General features: G+C 37.6%; 1 long non-coding RNA gene across 2 annotated transcripts; it reads left to right on the forward strand.

Annotated features, from left to right (window-relative positions):
* Positions 1-997: 997 nt before the first annotated feature.
* On the forward strand, positions 998-17955 carry LOC142179529 (uncharacterized). Of its 2 annotated transcripts, XR_012707980.1 has the most exons (3): positions 998-2915; positions 15347-15397; positions 17683-17955. It is a non-coding gene; the product is annotated as an uncharacterized LOC142179529 (long non-coding RNA). The 2 variants fall into 2 exon arrangements; XR_012707979.1 differs by lacking the exon at positions 17683-17955 and having other exon boundaries at positions 15347-15578.
* The last annotated feature ends 632 nt before the right edge of the window (positions 17956-18587 follow it).

An 18587-nucleotide genomic window follows, 5' to 3' on the forward strand; every position in this document is an offset into this window, starting at 1 on the left:
TGCCACAAAGTCCTCTTTACGAACGCGAGTCTCCTCTTGCAAACGCGATGAAGGAATTGTCTGCAACAAAACACCAGAAAATCTGCCAACTCTCAAAGTTCAAAAAAATCCGTTAAACACCCGAAACTCACCCTGAGACCTCGGGGACCTCAACCAAACATACCAACTAATTCTAAAACACCATATAAACTTATTCGAGCCCTCAAATCATATCAAACAATGCTAAATTCACGAATCACCCTCCAATTCAAACTTAAAGAACTTGAAATTTTAAATTTCCACAACCGATGTCGAAACCTATCAAACCACGTCCGAATGATCTCAAATTTTGCACCCAAGTTATAATCAATATTATGGACCTACTCCAACTTTCAGAATCAAAATACGACCCCGATATCAAAAATTCCACTATGAATCCAAAACTCCAAAAATTCGACTTTCGCCATATCAAGCTTAAATAAGCTACGGACCTTCAAAACACAATCCGAACATGGCCCTAAGCCCAAATCACCAAACGGAGCTAAAAAAAATTGATGTAACTCCATTCCGAAGTCGTCTTCATATAGTTCTAAGCACAATCCAAAGCCTAAGTCTTAAGCCTCCATTTAGAGACTAAGTGTCCCAAAACACTCCACAAACCAGAACGAACCCCCCCCCCCCAAAAAAAATCACAACAGTAGAAATAGATATGAGGGAAGCAGTTAATAGAGGATCGGGGCTATAACTCTCAAAAGGACCGGCCGGGTCATTACAGAACTGAATTAGCAAAAATCAAAGAAACCGAACTAATTTTTGTTCGGTTATTGGTGCACCGAATCAAAAATCGAAATCGAACAAACCGAACCAAACTTCATGAAAACTGAACCAAACCGACCGAGTTAGTTAGTGATGTGGCAGAGCTAGTTAGAATAAACAGTGTTAGTTACAGTCAGTTAGAATTAGTTGTAGGCACTCGGTAGTTACATAAATTAGTGATCCATTCTATAAATACATTTTAATTCATATAATGATATTCATTCAGATAAACAATAATCATTCTCTCTTCTCTTTCTAAATTCTCTGAGCTATTTCTCAACAATCTGCCCTGGCTTAGCTTCTACCATCTTCGAGCCTTAGCTCCTAGATTTCTTTGATGATACATTCTTCAAATTACATCATTTGGTATTAGAGAATGTTGCTTCTCGGAATTAACATGGGTAGGGGTAAGAATCAACACAAACCCATTGATAGCACGGAGGGAAAATTCTCTGAAATTCAAGATCAATTACAGAAATTGATAGAGGGCTTGACTAGTATGAATGTTCGGAATGTGCAAGAAGATAAGGAGTTGTTCGAAATTAAAGAGGAAATTAGAGTTATCAAACAACATGACAAGGGAATGGCGTCTTTATTTGATAGGGAATCTGTAGGTCCTATTTGAGTGGGCAGTTCCAAGGAAGATAAAACTAGTTCTGCTCCAACTGGTAATAGCTTCCTCACTCGATATTCTAAACTTGATTTTCCTTATTTTTCTAGATATGATTTAAAATCTTGGTTGTATAAGGTGGGTCATATTTTTTCTACGGAGGAAATTGCATTTGAGGAAAAGGTGAAGGTCGCTTGTATTCATTTTGATGGTGATGCAATTGTTTGGCATAGGTCATTTATGAGGTCTAGAAATACTGATACATTCCCAACTTGGACTGAATATATTCCGGCTTTTCATGATAGTTTGGGGGATGGGTTTGGGAACCCAATGGAAGCTATCAAAAATTTAAGACAAGTTGGCAGTGTAAAGTGTGAAGGATTAATTTAATAGGTTGTTAAACAAAGTTAACCTTTCGAATGAAAATGCTATAAGCTGTTTCTTAGGTGGATTGAAACCAGAACTTAACAAATCTGTTAGAATTCAATCTCCTAGAACACTAATGCAGGCATACAAAATTGCTAGATTACAAGAAGGTGTCTTTGAAGCTCATGCACTATTGGGGCCTTAAACTTGCTTTTAAATACCAAAATCCAATATTACCCACTACTTCTGTATTTAAACCATAGATTTCACACAAATTTATTACCCACTACTTCTGTATCTAAACCATAGATTTCACACAAATCTACTTTTCCAAATTCCACATTCAACAAAACTTTTGAATCAAATGCCCAGAAAACCAATAAAACTAATGCCACACAGCTGGTAGAAGGTTGACCGCAGCAGAAATAGATGAACAGAGGTCTAAAAGTTTATGTTTTATGTGATGAAAAATATATAGTTGGGCATAATTTTAGGACAAAAGGGCATATTTTCATGGTATAATTGATTGAAGAAGAATTCATAAATAAAGTAGATTTGGATGAAGTGACACATGATGTCATGGAGGAAGTATATGAATTCATGACAGTATCGCTACAGGTTTTCACTGAGGTAACTGGTTATCTGACCATCAAAGTGACTGCTACCATGAGAAAAGACTTCTTCAAGTTTTAATTGACACTAGAAGAACACACTATTTTATTGATCAAGAAGTAGCCAAGAGGTTAGGATGTAAAGCTAGTCCTATAGTAGAGCAATATATCAATGTAGCTGATGGAAGAAATGTTCAAACAACATCTGTGTGTAAGAATATGTCGTGGCTTTTACGAAGAACTACCTTCTCTTCAAATTTTCTACTCTTACCTTTAGGAAATATTGATATAGTTTTAGGGGTTCAGTGGTTAAACACCTTGGGCAGACTTTTATTTGATTTCAATAACAAAACTATTGAGTTTGTCTATCAAGGAAGGAAGCATGTGCTAAGAGGGGCCAGCAATCAACTTAAGTCAGCTAAAGCAAATTCAATAGTCAAGAAGTGTGGAGAAGATAGTTTTTCATGACGACAGTAACAAATAATACAGAGGAGACAGTAACCACAGATGTCATAACATACAAGTTCTACAAGGTACTGAAATCTCTCCAGCTTTAATTGTGTTGTTGGAACAATATTCCATCCTATTTGAAATTCCTACATCTTTACCTCCCCTCAGAGGTTCCTTTGATAATAGGATTCCTCTTATTGAGTCTACAAACCTAGTGAACAAGAGTCCCTATAGATATTCTGGTATTAAGAAAGTTATCATTGAGAAACTGGTTCAAGAAATGATTGAGCAAGCAGTCATACAACACTCTACCAGTCCTTATGCCTCTCGTGTTTTTTTGGTTGGTAAAAAAGATGGAAGTTGGAGATTATGTGTTGACTATAGGGAGCTTAACCAGTTGACAATTAAATATAAGTTCTCTATCCCTATAATAGAAGATTTTCTTGATGAGCTAGGAGGAGCAAGAATATTTTTAAAGATATATTTAAGAGCTGGTTACCACTAATTGAGAATGGCAAATAAACCCATAAAATAACTTTCAAAATACATGAAGGTCACTATGAATTTTTAGTTATGCCCTTTGGCTTAACTAATGCACCATCTTCATTTCAAAGCTTAATGAACTTAGTTTTCAAACCATTACTAAGGAAGTCAGTGCTTGTTAATTTTTTTATGACATCTTAATCTATAGCAAGAGTATGATTGTCCATCTTGAACATGTTAAAGTTGTGTTTCAATTGATGAAAAGGTATCGGTTGTATGCCAAACTTTCTAAATGTGCTTTTGGAGTATCTAAGGTCAAGTATTTAGGCCGCTTTATCAGTAAGGAATGGGTGTCTACAGATCCAAGAAAAATTACAGCTGTGCAACAGTGCCTAATTCCTAATAACATCAAGCAGCTGAGAAGGTTCCTTGTCCTAGCTAGGTACTATAGGAGATTTATAAAGGGGTTTGGTCCCATTTGCAAACCATTACATGAGATGATTAAGAACGATGGTTTTTTATGGATAGAGGGATCCACAATAGCATTTTACAGACTCAAACAAGCCTTAACTTATGCTCTTGTTTTTTGCCATGCTTGATTACTCCAAGCCATTCATAGTAGAGATTGATGCTAGTGGAAAGGCCATTGGAGATGTTTTGATGCAGCAAGGTCAACACTATAACTTACATTAGCAGATCTTTATCCCCTAGGCATCAGGCTATGTTTGTTTATGACGGGAAGCTCTTAGCTCTCATCTTTTCTATTACTAAATGGTCATACTATTTACTCGGAAGGAAAAAGATTTATTGTCAAGACATATCAGAAGGCTTTAAAATTTAAAGTAACTTTTAGACCAACATATATACACGGATTTTCAGGTGGCTGGGATTTCTAAACTTATGGCCTTTGATTTCTCTATTGAATATAAGAAAAGAGTTGAAAACAAAGTTGTTGATGCTTTGTCTAGGAAACTTGAGGCTAAACAGTTGGCCATATTAATATTAAGACCAAATGATTCATTACTTACACAGATACAAAATACTTGATCTAATGATCCATACTTGCATAAGGTGATTTCTAAGTTGCAGATACAGCAATTTAAGTCATTCACTTAACTTAATAACCAATTAAGGTGGAAGGGCAGATTGGTAGTAGGACATGATCCACAACCGACGAGAACTATAATTGAGTTGTGGCATTCAACCACCCAATGTGGACATTCTAGAATGAAGCAACTATCAAAAGGTTTGAATCACTATTCCATTAGAAAACCCTCATTGCAGACACTAGAGAATCCATCAACAAATGTGATATTTGACAACGACATTAATATAATGCAACTGCATATCCTAGTCTACTACAACCATTACTAATTCTAGATAGTGTATGGACTGATATTTGCCTTGATTTTATTGAGGGTTTACCTAAGTCTAATAGAAAGGAGGTGATATTGGTAGTGGTTGATAGACGGAGTAAGTATGGGCATTTCATGAGTTTATCTCACCCTTACACTTCTCAAAAGATAGCATAATGCTTTCTTGATAATATTTTTAAATTGCACAGCATGCCTGTCACTATGATAGTGATAGGGATCATGTGTTTCTCAGCAATTTTTGACAAAAACTATTTTTATTGCAAGGAGTCCAGTTGCAAAGATCAACATCCTCATCCCCAAACGGATGGGCAGACTTAGGTCTTAAACAGAATGCTGGAAACTTACTTAAGATGTTTTTGTTCTGATAGTCCAAAGGATTGGTCTTCATACTTACCTCTTCTTTAATAGTGGTACAATACCACCTACCACTCCAATATAAAATGCACTTTATATGATGTTATCTATGGTCAGAAGCCTCCTATACATCTCCCTTACTTAGCTGGTGAGACTGGTACTGAAATGGTGGATAGATCACTAGCAGCTAGAGAAGCTATTCTACAGCTTTTGAAATGGCATTTGTCCAGAGATCAACTGAACTGATAGAAATTTTGAGGTTGGTAATTGGGTATATTTGAAGTTATAACCTTATAGACAAGTCTTTGTGGCCAGCACACCCTTCAACAAGCTAGCTGCAAAGTATTTTGGCCCTTTTCCTATTGAAGCTAAGGTGGGAGCAATTGTCTATAGACTACTACTAGCTGATGCCTTGCTTCATCACACCTTCGATATCTCTCAACTTAAAAGGTGTTTAGAAGTCTCACATGTTATAAATCATCCTACTGTCCTCCATCTGTCTAGAATTGTCCTTTACCTGAAGTTTTTCTTGATAGAACATTGGTTAAGAGGGGAAATAAAGTTGTATGTCAAATTCTTGTCAAGTAGACTGGCATTGAAGCTTCTCAGGCCACCTAGGAATATCTTTTTGATTTGCAACACAAATTTCCCTCGTTTCACTCTTGAGGACAAGAGTGCTTTTTTGCAAGGGTATTGTTGCAAGATATAGAAGACGAGCTGAGTTGGCAGCTGATGTGGCAGAGTTAGTTACAAGCAGAGTTGATGTGGCAAAGTTAGTTAGAACAAATCAATGTTAGTTACACAGTTAGTTAGAATTAGTTGGAGGCACTCGGTAGTTACATAATTCAGTGATCCATTCTATAAATAAATTGTAATTCATAGAGTGATATTCATTCACATAAATAAATCATTCTCTCTTCTCTTTCAAAATTCTCTTGAGCTATTTTCTCGACAATCTGCCCTAGCTTAGCTTCCCATCTTCGAGCCTTAGCTCCTAGATTTCTTTGAGGATTCATTCTTCAAATTGCATCAAGTTGTCAATTCAATAACTAAGAACTTTAATTGTTAATATTTTCCATGATGTATGATGTAACTGTTAGAACTAAGCGAGAATGGTTGCGGTGATGAATAATCTTTTTATTAGACCAAACAAATAGAGGAACCGCTATTCCTCACTGCGGTATTTACTCTTGAAATACAGGGTAAGCCAACCAGTAGAAAGAACATGCGCAGCGGAAGCAAGCATAAAACCATGTATCAAATACATGTAAACTAGACAATGCAACAATAATGACATTTGAAGCACTAACCTCTTGAAATAGTTGCACAAATCTTCCCGGCAGCAAGAATCTATGGCTGCAGTCTTCTGCTATTTGCCTAGTAAAACATTGGACGATTTTGCTTTTGGGTGGGCAAGAACAATGTCACTCTAAAAAGTCAGTTATTGGGTGAAATTAGTCTTCCTTTAATAGAGTTATTTTGGCCGAAAATCCTCCTCCAAAAACGTGTAGGATTCTCCTTCTACAAGTAGAATCCTACTCCCACTCTATTAGATGACTTTTTCTCCCAAGTCACTTTTTACCCAAGTCCTGTCCAAGTTTTTACTAGGTATAACATGGACTACAGAAATAATAAGAGGCTACCAACTATAGTATTAATTCAAAATTAGCATGAATTAATTCTTACTATAATTAATTGCAATTTATTCCACTAAAAAACTGCAATTGAACTCCTCAATATGAATTTCGAAAATTCAATAACACTTATTTTAACTCCCCATGTTAAGATCTCAAATATCAGTTAATTAAATTAAATCACTGAAAATTAATTAATCAACTAATTAAATCCTTTACAATTCCGCTTAAAATATTTCATGTTACGGATACAAAATTCATCGGCCGGGTTTTCACATGAAAACTTATAAGCCTACATAAAGGGATATCATCAAATTCAAAAACGAATCACGGATTCTATCAACTAATTATTTCTCACAAATGTTATTCGTCATTGTCCAATCTATTAGGCATACACTAACTCTAAATAGAGTCGTACCTTTTGATAAATCAAAACAATAAACAAATTACATTGATCATAAATATTATATCAAGATTAGGAGTATAAGCTCATTTAATGAATTAGAGAAAATATTTTATATATTCAGTACAAAAACATATTTTCTCTACTTGGTCCGTTCAATATACACTGAGTATACTAGCACAAGAAGTTGGAGTAAAACTACTCCCATAATCAAGACAAATTATACTATAATCTTGTGCTACAATTATCAAGATATTTTGTCCAACAATATATTTGATTGTGAACATAGTTTATTAATTATGAGAATCAACAATTTAATCTTCTGCGTATGAGCTAAGACTTCATACACTAAATTGTCTACTACATACTTAAAAGGACACACATGTAACAAATGATCTATTTAAAGTAGTACCTTATTGAATTGAATAAATTAAATAAATAATTGTTCCATAAAGAATAAAATATAATATTATGTCTAAACCGCATGGTTAATAGTATACCCCAACAATCTCCCACTTAGGCACATAACCATGGGTCTACTACTCTAATACCCATTCCTTCTACATACTTGTCAAAAATCTTCTGTGTTTGTGATGACCCAAAAGGTCATCACTTGTGTTGCAAGTTAATTCAGTGTTCTGAGGCCTAAAAACCTCCCTTTTACCTCACCTTGATTTGCGTGCGTGGTTCGGACCTATATCCGGAAAGCCTTCTATGTGAAAATATGAGAAATAGAAATTTCTAGAGTTAAAAATTTGATTATAGTTGACTTTGGTCAATAATTTGATAAAACGGACCCGGATCCGTATTTCGATGATCCTGGGAGGTCCATAATAAAAAATGGGACTTGGGCGTATGCCCGAAAATGAATTCCAAGGTCCCAAGCCTTAGAAATCAATTTTTGAAAAAAATTGTTTTACTGAATTATCTAAGAAATAAAGAAAAGAATTAATGTTTGAAACCATTGTTATCGGGCCCGTATTATGGTTCCGAAATTCGGTACAAACTTGTTATAGTATTTCAAAGATAACTATGAAGTTTGGTGTAAAACGGAGTTATTTGACGTGAGTTGGACTTCCAGTTGAAGAGTTATGAACTTTGAGAGTTCTTGATGAAAATGTTGAGTTTTGAGGTTTAATTCATGATTTTACATGTTATTTTGATGATGTGATCTCACGAGTAGGTCCATATGATGTCTTTGAGTTAGTATGCACACTTGGCTTGGAGTTCCAAGGACTCGGGTGAGTTTCGGGTAGGTTCCGGGATGTCTTAGGCTTAAAAGTATAGTTGTTGCAGGTTCAGAGAAGTGGAAGGCCTCTGAACAAACCAATCCGGTCCGCACAAAATGGAATGCTGCCGCGGAGGGGCCTGTGCAGACGCACTAGATTTTGTGCGGACCGCGGTGGGGGCTTTGCGGCCGCACTGGATTTTGTGCGGTCCGCGGTGAAGAAATATTTCACTGGTCCAATTTTGGAAGCCTATATCTTTTGATCCAAAGAATTTTGAGATGATTAAAAAACGGAAATTGTAGCCTTTCGTGTATAGTTTCTAGAAAGGTAAAGTAATCACAATTAGGACATCAGTAGAGAAAGTTATGGCCAAAATACTTAAGTATATCACTGCAGTCCACACGGGAGCTGTGCGGCCGCACTCGATTTTGTGCGGTCCGCACAGGGGGTCTGAGAGGGGTATATTAAGACGGGATTTTCAGCTATTTTTCGTTTTTCAAAATCCCAAAACATAAAAGGCGATTTTTCAAATAACATTTCTTCTCCAAAACATTGGTAAGTGATTTCTAACTCGTTTTCTTCAATCGTTAACATCTTTTCACATGATTTCAACTCAAAATCAATGATTTTCATGGGGGAAATTGGGTGTTTTGGGTAGAACCTAGGTTTTTCAAAACAATTGGGGATTTGGACCTCGATTTGAGTTTCGATTTCAAAAAAATCATATATTTGGGTTCGTGGGGGAATGGGTAATCGGGTTTTGGTTCGAACCTCGGGTTTTGACCATTTGGGTTCGGGGGCAATTTTTGAATTTTGGGTAAAACTTTAGAAAACTCATTTTGCATGCATTGGGGTTGATTCATTTAGCTTTTATTGATGTAATTAAGTAACTTGTGACTAGATACGAGCGAATTGGTGGTGGAATCAAGGGGTAAAGCTATAATTGAAACGTGAATTGTGTGTGTGGCATCGAGGTAAGTGTTTGGTCTAACCTTAGCTTGAGGGATTAGGAGTTGTGTCTTATTTGCTACATGTTAATTGTGGAGTACGACGTATAGGCATGGTGACGAGTATCTATACGTTGGTGTCAAGCATGCCCGTGAGTCGTGTATTATAATTGTTATGACTCTGTTGTGTTTTATTGCGCTTCATATGTTATTATCACCATTATTCCCTTTCCGGGATGTTTGTTTGATATTAATGATCCCTTGTCGGGATTTTTGTTTTGATATTATGGTTTCCTTGCCGGGATGTTGTTGAAATATTATTGTTTCCTTGCTGGGAAGTTGTTATATTGCTCTTGTTCCCTTGCTGGGATTCCTTGTGATTATCGTTGGCTTGTAAATGGGAGCGGGTGGTACGCCTACCACAAGATAAATAAAATGAGAGTGGGTGGCACGCCTACCATGAGATAAATTAAATAGGAGAGGGTGGTACACCTACCACGAGATAAATGAAATGGGAGCGGGTGGCAAGCCTGCCACGAGATAAATGAAATTGGAGCGGGTGGTATGCCTACCATGAGATAAATGAAATGAGAGCGGGTGGCACGCCTGCCACGAGATAAATGAATGGGAGTGGGTGGCACGCTGTCGCGCCCCCTTTTTCTCGCAAAATCGGGTTTATGACATTCGAGAGGACAACGCGTTCCCTTTTGGGAATTGGGTTTGGATTGAAGAGTCGCCACCTAATGATTAAAGTGCATTAGGACACTAAGAAAGATTTTGATTTAGAAAACCAGAGATTGGGTAAGGGCTAGAAATTATCTCGAGAGGAAGGTGTTAGGCACCCCTCGAGATCCACTAGTGTGGTTCCCGGTCATGCTACAATTGTGACTTTAAGTGCGAACAACAAATAGACACGTAAGGGTTTCCAATACAAAGAGGTTTTTCACGTAATGGTTGCAAGTAGTTGAAGTTGAGAGAAAATAGAGAAAAGTTGAAGTTGAAGTAGTTAAAAGAGTTCTGAAAATAAAGCAAACAAGTAAGAAAAAGGAGGGGGTCCTAGGTTTACAAATAATATGAATCACATCAATACAATACCCGGTAATCACTCCTCAGAAGAGGGGTTATACGTGGTATTAGCGCACCGGTCATCATATCCATATCTACCATTTCCTACCCTGTTGAGGTATTAAAGTGCGGAATGGTTTCGTTACTTATTGCATGCTATTACCTGCCCTAATCCTATCAGTCCCAGAGGCATTTGGGACTACTATTCCTAAAGGGAAGGGAGATTTGGGCTTTTGGGTTTAAAAGGACAAAATCTAAGGCGACAATCAAAAACACGTAGAGCAGTTATGGGGAAACATATAACAGTTAAAGGCTCAAACAGGCCTCCTCAACTTAAATACAAATTGTTTAGCATGTCTTGCACGTACTGATTATGGTCTAATTAAACAAAAAAGGGTGAGGCAGACTGATTTATTACATACTTCAAATAAGAAATCCGAATCAGACCTGCCTGCTGGTTGTAATTAACGAAGTCTAATTTAGCTAGCTAATTTACCTTATGGCTTGCTTAGGTGAAACCTATAGGCATGATATCTATTAATGCAGAAGTATACTGATTCTAGAGAAGAGGACTTATTAGTTACAAAAAACATAAGTTCTGCAAATATTAAGCAATGATACTACTGATTTTTAGACTTATAAGCGAGATAGACGATTCAGATTTGGTTGATTACTCCTATAGTCATGCTTTCTAGGCATTATTGATTTTAAAGGTTTATAGAAGTGCAGAAGTCCTATAGGCATGGTATGTTGATTGTTATTTAAACCTATAAACCGTTTTCCTAGTAATAGATGCATATGCAGAATTCAAGAAGTACTATAGGCATGTTATCTATATGATATGCAGCATTTGGGAATGCAGAACCTATAGACATGTTTTCTATATAGAATGCAGAACCTATAGACATGTTTTCTATATAAAATGCAGATCCTATAGACATGGTTTCTACGTGAAAATGCAGATCCTATAGACATAGAATCTATATGAAGTGCAAAAACCTATAGACATGATTTCTATGAAATGCAGAAGTGCAGAAACCTATAGATATGGTTTCTACATATGAAATGCAGAAGCGACAGCTGTAAGCAGGATACGAGTGCGGAAATATAACAACTCCCTATGAACATGATATCTACCCCTTTGCATGCATGATTGACCCTCCCATTTTCACTAAAACCCCCATAAGTTATTACAAATTATTACAGCCCGAGAAAATGAATAAAAATTACATCAGAAACTTAAAATTCCAACCAAGAAGAGCCTGATTCAGACTTCTGTCTGAGGCATGAAGTAAACTAACTCCGAAGATCAAATTTCCAAAGTCTTTCTCTTATTTGGGATGTGTCAGAGTTCCCTAAGAGTCTCAAGTGGACTCCGGGCAGTGTTTACACCCAAATATATTGCAAAATTGAGTTATAGTGCAGTGTGGAAGGGCCATCCCTCGAATGTCCAAGTTCAAAGGGAACTCAAGGTCCCAAAGCAAGGCTCATAGGAGGGGGGCAGAACTGAATCTAAGAGAGAGTGTACGTGTAGAGAGGGGATTCTAGGGGAAAGCCAAGACAAGCTAGTGGTCATACCTAGCAATTGGAGTGCCAGCACACCCCAACTAGCCTATTAGCCACATTGTTTGGGAGTTAGGATCCCCTAAGGGATCAAGTCCAGACATGAGCAACAACTTGGATGTTGCCATGTTCTGAACTTCAACTCAAACACATAGAAGGGGACAGGGGTGCAGGGATTCACAGTAGAAACATATGCTAATTAACACTAAACATAGGCAGTAAAGCAGACAAGGGTGTAGAAGCTGTAAAATAAACACATTGGGATGAGGCAGAAAATTAAACTAGAACATACCAATTTCAGGGAAACAAGAAAAGAAAGCAGTAGTCTTGTGAAGCCAAAGTGCAAGCAAATAGTCAGAATGCTATGATTAGAGAACTATGATACTTGAGTAGTATAAAAGTGTTAAATTGAGAGTGTGTTGGTGAGAAAGGAGTCGTGACCCTTTTATAGTGTAGAAGACAAGCAGAATAAGGTAGGAGAATAGTTTTAAAATCAATTACAAAAGTTCCCCTTTAATTGAGGGATTCTAATTTCAAACGGGTAAAATAATTAAGGAAAAGGATTGATCAAAACCTTTTCCAAAGCAGTACAAGAAGGGTAAATACACAGAGATTTATTTAAGGCAAAAGTATGGTAGTACACGGTTTGTGCAAACAAGGAAAGGAAATCAATTAACAGCCAGTAAATCACAAAGTCTGAATTTTGGTATGAATGAATCCAGTCAGAAAAGGTGAAGAAAGGTTTTACTTAAGGAAGATCAGTAACAATCAATCAAACCTAAAAAAGGATTCTGAATCAATCATAAGTTAGAAAACCTTTTCGGAAGAAAGAATTCATCACACATATAAAAACATACAGCCATGCTTAAGCACGAAGAGCTGTCATGCTAATCAGTAGAAGAGTCTAGCATAGAAGAGAAAGTTCAGAGTCGTAAACAAAGAAATTCAAACTTAGTTCACAGACTCAGGATGAGTCTAAGAGAGTCAAAGGTTCCAAAATAGAACCCTAGTCCAAACACAAGATCAAAACTCGCCAAAACCCCCAAATTCTAGGGTTTCCCAACTCGAATTAGACACAAAGACGAGAAGGCAAATAATTGAAATAGGCTTAGAGGTCTCTTTCTGTAATGACCCGACCGGTCGTTTTGAGATTTTGCACTTTGATCGCTAGTTCTCGGGCATGACTTGCCATGTGTGGTGTATTATGACTTATGTAAATCGTTGGTGTTGGGTTTCAGGTTAATCAGAATGAATTTGGATGAACAGTTCTTAGTTGAAGCTTGAAATTTGAAAGGTTTGACCAAGATTTGACTTGTTTGTATTTGATCTTGGATTTGAATTTTTATGGTTTGGTTAGATACGTTAGGTGATTTGGGACTTAAGAGCATGATCGGAATGCATTTTGGAGGTCCGTGGAAGGTTTAAGCTTGAATTGGCGAAATGGAGATTTCGGCGTTTTTCAATTAATAGGTGAGATTTTGATATAGAGGTCGGAATGAAATTCCGAAAGTTGCAATAGCTCCATTATGTCATTAATGACTTGTGTGCAAAATTTGAAGTCATTCTGGATTCATTTTATACGTTTCGGCACGCGCTTTGTAAAAGGAAAAAAAGTTTGAAACTCATAAGTTCGAATTGAGGTGTGAATTGTAGTTTCGACGTTGCTTGGCATGATTTGAAACCCTGAGTAAGTTTGAATGATATTTTAGGACTTGTTGATATATTTGGTTGAGGTCCCGAGAGCCTCGGGTGGAGCTTGGATGGTTATTGGAGTTTAACTTGGGCATTTCAAGAATGTTTTGATGTTGTTCTTCAAGAATAAGTGGTATAATATTATGCAAATGAGCTCCAAATTCAGGCTTTATTGAAGCATTAGATCCGTATTGAAATTTCGGAGCCATATCAAAAAGAATCGTCCAATTCGGACATCGTATGAGAAAGTTATGCCCATTTTCATGTCGGGGGAAAATAATTTCCCATCACCAGCGCCCAGGGTAGCGCGGGGCGCCATCCATGGCGCCGGGATTTATTTTGGCTACTGGAACCAGCGCCAGCATGAATTGGAAAAATCTTATAAAATGGGGTTTTTGGCCATTTTTGACAAAAATAGAGTTGGGGGAGCTCGGGTGAGGCGATATTTCGAGAGATTTTCAATGAAAACATCAGGGTAAGTGTTCTTAACTCAATTTTGGTTAGATTACTTGAATCCATCGTTGTTTTAACATTTAATTGGTGATTTTAGTTGGTAAAAATCTTGAAAACCCTCTTGGTTTAATTTGAAGATTTGAGGGTCGAGTTGATGTCGGATTTTGGTAAAATTGGTATGGTTGAACTCGTGGGGAGATAAGGAACTCATTGATGTAAAAATTTCTGAGTTTTGAGAAGTGGGACCGGGGCTCGGGTTTTGCTAATTTCGATATTTTTGGTGCTTTTCGATTGTTTTTGCTTGGGCCTTGTTCTCTTAGCATATTGTGACGTATTCGTTCTGATTTTAAATAGATTCGACGCGGGTGGAGGCCAATTTGAGGGGCAAAGGCATTGCGGGCTAGAGTTTTAGCCAGTTCGAGGTGAGTAATGAATGTAAATGATGTCATGAGGGTTTGAAACCCCAGATTTGCACATCGTAGTGCTATATCAAGGTGAGACACGCGCTTGATGATGAGCGCGGGGTCGTTTACTATTGGGGATTGTGACTTGGTCCATCCCGAGCGATGTTTAACCACGTAATTGATCGAAGCTTATTTGTTATCATCATGGTTTGGACTGATTGTCATATTTGGGCTTCGTGCCAACTATTTGAACCCTTCGGGGAGTTTTTTTATCACTATTTCCTCACTGTTTTGAATTACTACTTGAACTCAGTTGTATCGTTTTTTTACTATTTTACAACTCGGCCACTTTTACTGGATTTTGAAACTAAAATAATATATTAAATGATGTTTTGGGCTGAGAAATAATATTTTACTATTGCCCGAGGGGCTTATATGATTTCCGGACTGAGTACGGCCAAGGGCCAGATGTGACGATACCATGGGATCGGGCTGCGCGCCGCAGCACTGTTATACTGATATTAATATGAGGCCGAGTGCCTAGATTTGATGCCACGGGATGGCTTGATATTGCGCTTGGGCCGTAAGGGGCCCCTCCCGGAGTCTGCACACCCCCAGTGCGTTCCATCGACGATAAATAAATGGATCGGGCTGCACGCCGCAGCGGGTACTATAGGTTACCATTCTATGTGTTGATTTTTTTTCTTTTTATGTTTGTCATTTAACTGCTTATTGGTTGTAGCATTACCATATTTTGTTTTTATTGGTTTATTGCTTTCATAGTACTTGTTTAAACTGCCGTATTATAGATTACTCTGTATTTTTTCGTGATTTCTTATTCTCAGTCATTATTTATGCTTATTACTCAATGAGTCGGAGTACTCACATTACTCTCTGCACCTTGTGTGTAGATTTAGGTATGTTTTGGCTGATCGGAGGCAGAGTCATCAGAGTTTAGTAAGGTAGCTGCCGGCGTTCGCAGCACTGCTTTTCTCTCTCTTCATTTCATTAGTCTGTATTTGTACACTCCAGGGTTTCAGTTGTATTTATACCCTAATAGATGCTCGTGACTTGTGACACCCCGGTTAAAGCTGTGTTGGGTTGTATATCCGCTGCTTATTATCATTAAATCATGTTTAGACTGCTCTTATATTGTTTAACTGTTTTGAAAAGTGAATTGGGTTTAATTGGCTGGCCTTGTCTTCATGAGAGGCGCCATCACGACCGGGTTCGGGGTTAGGGTCGTGACAAGTTGGTATCAGAGCCTAGGTTACAAACAGATACAATAGAGAGTTTGATGCAACAGAGTGAAGAAACTGATTCAAAGCATAGTGAGAGTAGAGGGAACATGTTTAAGAAATACCTTTTAGAAGGGACTTAAACAGGGTTTAGAAGAGAAAAGAGATAGTATAGCATTTAAGAAAAAAGTAGAAGAAACATGTTTAAAGGGAACTCAAACAAAGGTCCAGTAAAAGGCAAACAAAGAACTTAAGAACTCAGTAGGAAATACATACAGTAGGAGAACACAAAATACCAGAAAAGTATATCAACAAGACATATAGGAAAACACAGCAGGATGAACATACGAGCATGGTGTAAAAACACAGTAGAAAGACAAGGCACTGAAGAACATATATAGTAGAAAAAAAACATAAGAAATCAGTAGGATCACATGCGTGACAAATACACACAAAGAAGAAGGAACAGAAAAGTCGGAGAAACATTTTGAACTTTTCAGAAACCCTAAATCGTGGAGAAGTAATTTTTGAAAGAAAAATTGGGGAAAACGTTTAAGAACTCAAGTAGAGCATAGATATAGAACCGATTTAAGAAAATAATCAGAGAAAACCTCGAATATCTAGGATTTCAGAGGAACCCTAAAGCGAGAAAGGCTTGGAAAAGGTCCGATCTGAGTTGGATAAGTCAGATATAGGCTCATAATGCTTGGATACGTCGGAGCAAGGTCGGAGGGGCCATAGAACCTTGAATTGGAGAAGATTTGAACGGACAACATTGAGGTCAGACCTCGAAACTTCAAACACCAAGCGTTTAAGAGCGGAGGGAGGTGAGTATAGGCCATCCATGGCCTTAGAGGCCATAGATTCTAGTGAGATTGAGGTTGAAAATGGTAGAAGACGATTAGGCTTTCAAGAACCTTTGAGAGAGTTTGAGAGAGGGAGGGTATTCAGAGCTGGCTGATAGAAAGAAAATTAGGTAGGGTTAGGGATGTGGGCGGATTAAAAAAGGAAAGGGGAATTCGTGGTCGTTGATCAAAATGATCAACGGCCGAGATTAAAGAGGGAGCCGGGCGGGTTGGATAAACGGGTCAGGGGTCGGGTTAAATAGAAATTGGGTCAGTCCGTTTGGGATTCAAAATTGGGTCAATTAGGGGGATCAATTTGGGCTATAATTGAAATAAAATAGGGCCAGATTTTAAATAGCCCGTTTTCCCCCTTTTATTTTATAAAAATAGTAAAAATGACTTCTAAAAAAAAATTAAAAGTATTGAGTCAATTAATAATATATAAATATTAATTTAAAATATTGGAACCAATTTCATAATTATAAAATGCTATTAATCTTAAAATAGGCTAAAATTGCAATTATATGCAATTTATCTTTTAAAATACCAAGTAAATTTGTAAAAAATGTATAAAACTTACCCTAGCTATATTTTGGTATAAATATGAGAATAAAGTAAGTTATTCACCAAAATAATAATTTTGGGAATAATTATTGGTTTTTGTACTACTAAAATGGGCAATAAATCAATTTAAAAATCTTTTAGAATTTAGGAAAATTATTGAAACACTTAGCCATACTTATATATGCATATATATGCTATTTTGAAAGTATTTTCATGTAAAAATACATAGAGAAAAATTGGGTATCAACACACGCCTGCCACGAGATACAAGAATTGGGATCGGGTTGCACGCCTGCAACAAGATGTGAAAAGAAAGTGAAATCTGCCTTTGTTTTTCCTTATTATTGTTTGTGGTTGATTTTGATTCCTTTATAATTCTCTTGATATTCTGTTTTACCTATTATTCCCCGAAGCATGTTTCCCCCTCCTATCTTTATCTGTTTATTTCTGTATTTCTTTTCCGCTGTATATATATTTGAACTGCACAGGTTTATTTGGTAGTCTGGTCCTAGCCTCGTCACCACTTTGCCGGGGTTAGGCTAGATACTTACCAGTACATGGGGTCGGTTGTGCTGATACTACACTCTGCACTATGTGCAGATCCCGGAGTAGCTTTTGGACCGTATTGTGGAGGCTACCTTCATTCCACGCGGAGATCCAAGGTGGAACTACAGGTGTCCGCAGGCCTTGGCATCTCCCTCTATCCCTTATTCCTATTATATTTTCCTTTTATTCATAAACAGTGTACTATTATTTCTTCAGACTTTGTATGTAGCAATCTTAGACAGTCTGTGACACTATGATACCAGGTTTTGGGTGGTTAAGGCTTAGTTATTTGTAATAGATGCAGTTTTCATAAATCTTATTGTTGTCTTCCGCTTAAATTTAAATTTCTGTTGTTACCACGTTATCGTCTTATATTTGTTAAAAAGAAATAATTGGTTAATGAAGTAATTAGATTAAAGGTTTGGCTTGCCTAGCTCATATTAGTAGGTGCCATCACGACTCCTGAGGGTGGAAAATCCGGGTCGTGACAAGTTGGTATTACAGCTCTAGGTTACAAGGGTCTCACAGTTCACAAACAAGCTTAGTAGAGTCTAAGGGATCGGTACGGAGATGTCTGTATTTATCCCTCAGAGGCTACAGAGTTAGGAACAACTTCACATTTATTCTCTTCTGTCGTACGGTTTGGTTTCTCAATTCTAATTGAACTTCTACTCTGTTCTTTCGCAGATGGCGAGAACATACGCTTTCTCATCCACTGACCAGCAGCCCGAGCCCCCAGCAGCAGCTTCCACGAGGGGCAGAGGGCAAGGCCGAGGCCATGCTAGAGGCTGAGGTAGGGGTAGAGCTCAGCCCCGAGCAGCAGCACCAACGGCGGAGCCTCAGGTTGACTTTGATGATGAGGTTCCGGCCCCAGCAGTTTTGGTGTGCCTCACTCAGGTCCCAGAGGGGTTTATTGCTACCCCAGTTCTTCAAGATGCTCTGGTCCATTTAGTAGGCCT

The sequence above is a fragment of the Nicotiana tabacum genome, chromosome 3 (genome assembly GCF_000715075.1).
Source record: "Nicotiana tabacum cultivar K326 chromosome 3, ASM71507v2, whole genome shotgun sequence".
NCBI classification, from domain to species: domain Eukaryota; kingdom Viridiplantae; phylum Streptophyta; class Magnoliopsida; order Solanales; family Solanaceae; genus Nicotiana; species Nicotiana tabacum.